At 37.1% G+C, this 2,844-nt stretch overlaps 1 long non-coding RNA gene across 1 annotated transcript; it reads right to left on the bottom strand.

Moving 5' to 3' along the window:
* Positions 1–477: 477 nt before the first annotated feature.
* On the bottom strand, positions 478–2,844 carry LOC142520782 (uncharacterized). Its single transcript, XR_012813989.1, has 5 exons — positions 2,309–2,844; positions 2,113–2,215; positions 1,952–1,975; positions 1,705–1,752; positions 478–984 (listed from the first exon to the last, which is right to left on the bottom strand). It is a non-coding gene; the product is annotated as an uncharacterized LOC142520782 (long non-coding RNA).

The following is a 2,844-nucleotide window of genomic DNA, read 5'->3' as shown; positions in this document are numbered from 1 at the left end:
ATATGGGAGAAGCTCACTCAACTTTGTGAAGAAAATGATGAGACAAGAGAAAATAAGTTGGTGGTGGCTATTCTAAAGTTTGATAACATCAAGATGAAAGCTAGAGAAACCATGAATGGGTTTGATGAAAGATTAAGTAGCATTGTAATCGAACTGGATGCACTTGGAAAGAAATACGACAACAGAGAGGTTGCATTGAAATTGATTAGAACCTTACCAAGAAAAGAGAACAAAATGTGTTGGCACTGAATAAAGTAAGAGCAAATAAACTGAGTCAGACTCAAAGACCACCAACTAAGATGAGGGATCCAGTGAAAGTGATTAAGAATCATTCAAGTATTTAACGACTGATGATGATATGGAATTCAACAATGGTAAGATATTTGACTTTACCTAAGATGAATTTACACGAGATGACTTTATCATTTCACTAAACGAAATGGTCATGGCGTACAAAAGACTTTTGCAGACATTTTGTGAGGCTCATTTACTCTAACGACAATTAATGATCAAACAATAATGGTTTGGTTTAAAACTGCAGCGGAAAAAGCTTTAAAATACTTTAAAACGGACCTCAGGGCCTAGAAAAATTTCGGCATGACCTCCTCGTAAGTAGGACATCCCGAAAACTCAAGCAGCATTTTATATCAAAATATACTCCAACTAGAGTCATTAAAACAAAACCAAAGTCAACAACCTATAGCCGCACTGGCCAGGACTAAACAGAATTTAAAACTTACCAAATACTCGCCATATCATTAAAATCACAGAGTCGTCTCAGAACATAACCAGAACAACCAAATATCAATACAGATACACGGGGCATCTCTCCGGCAAATAAACTACAATACAAGACTGAACAAACTCAAGACATACATATAGACCAACTGGGAGACTCCACTGAACAGAACCAATCAATCCAACCTCAATCCCAAGCTCCACTGGCGGAACCTCGGCCTGATGCTGCAAAACGACTCGGGAGATCTACCATGGTGCCCAATAGCAACCACAGCAGCCCCCCAGTAAACAACTGAGGTTAGGATTCTGATATGAAACAGTTCAACAATAACAACAATAAACATAAATCATGCATAATCATATAATAAAATGTAATATGCAATGCATGAAAGGCTCAACGAATAACCGGGATAACAGGAGCCAACAAACGGTACGATAACAACTGGAATAATGCTCGAGCAACAACACAGGGGAGCTACATCGTCATGCAGCTAAACCGCCCTGCCAAGTATGTGAGGTATGCCAAGCTGTGCTGAATAACACCCCTGACTAGGCCTCCATACAGCTGATACGATATAACAGGATGGCACAACAAAACGAACTAGATGACACAATCCCAGCGCTCACCTCAAAAGGCTGCACTAACCACGGGATTGTTCAATCACATCTACGATCTCATTAGTATAGGCCTATCAGCCACACAATGATCCCGAGATAAACAACAGTGCCAGATAACAACGGATATCAACAATGGGCTAACAAGAACGATAGGCTCAACATGAATGTCATAACTGTATGTCCGATGCTAAATGCCAATAATATGTCACAATAATAAACATATATCACAACGAAGACATTTAACATATTACAACAGTCAACAAATCATAAACACGATTAGTGCAACACAGAATGACAATTAAACATAATTTATGTTTTACAGTCGTATGTTAGCGAACTGTAACATACCTAAACCGACTCTAAAATCACAACAAGCTCAACTTTAATCTCCTCGACCTAACAATGATAAAAATAGGTCGAACAATTCACAATTCACCAATAAAACTAAATTAATCCAACTTATTGATTTTTAATTATCAAAACTTAATTCCCAAATCAATTTCAACAATTCTGAAATTTCAACTAAATAACCGTAATTCTCCAAAATAATCAAACGATTAACTCGATACTAATTCACAAACTCCTCGATTTATACCTCAAAGCTCTCCAACGATCGAACCTACAATATAAACCCAATATATACGTCAATATAATGCATTAAAATCGACAAAGAGAAATTAAATCAAAGCGAGTAAAATTACACTTCGGGGCAGCCTACTATGCACCGAAAAAATCTGGAATTGGATCCAAAATTACCAAGATCGAAGTATAAACTAGTCGCTAGCGGTCCAATGTTGCTACTCGCCGAAAAAGACGTCGGAAAACACTATTCACGATCAAAAACCGAACTGAAAACTAGCTGGAAAATGCAGGAACAGCAAGGTAAGATTTAAGCTTCAAATCCTTGCTCAATATACACCAAAGAACCAAGAAAAACCAAGCAATAGCTCACCTAAAATCGAACAAGAAACTCAAACAGGAGCAGTCCCAAAACAGGGTTCGATTGGGGCTGAAACGAGCATCAAAAGTAGCGATTCATGCTTCAAAACGAAGCTACTGATGTAAGGAAGAAAACCGTCAAACCGTTCGTGATTTCGACGCCGGACGGGAAAGTTATGGCTTCTCCAATATGAAGGTGCTGAAAGTGACGAAAATGGAGAAAGGGGGAAGGAAAGTTACGGGTTTGGGAATTGGGTTTCTGATTTCTTCCTCTCTCTCTCCAAAAGACAAATTGTGTGTATGTATATGTATATTTAGTTACTAAAAAAATAGTAACACATGCCCAATAATCCCGGTTTTGCATTTATTTGCTCTTGTGTGTTATTTCAATCTCTATATGTATTTTTATATCGTTAAATTCTCCGATATTCTAAAATACATATTTTTAACACACTTCTTGAATTTATTTGGCATAAATAATTATTTTAATTTACAACTCAATAATTATTCTAATTATGCCAAAATTACCGGATAATTAATTTCAGGACC

The sequence above is a fragment of the Primulina tabacum genome, chromosome 12 (genome assembly GCF_025594145.1).
Source record: "Primulina tabacum isolate GXHZ01 chromosome 12, ASM2559414v2, whole genome shotgun sequence".
NCBI classification, from domain to species: Eukaryota; Viridiplantae; Streptophyta; class Magnoliopsida; order Lamiales; family Gesneriaceae; genus Primulina; species Primulina tabacum.
The sequence above is the reverse complement of the archived record's forward strand: the minus strand, read 5'-3'. Positions and strand labels throughout refer to the sequence as shown.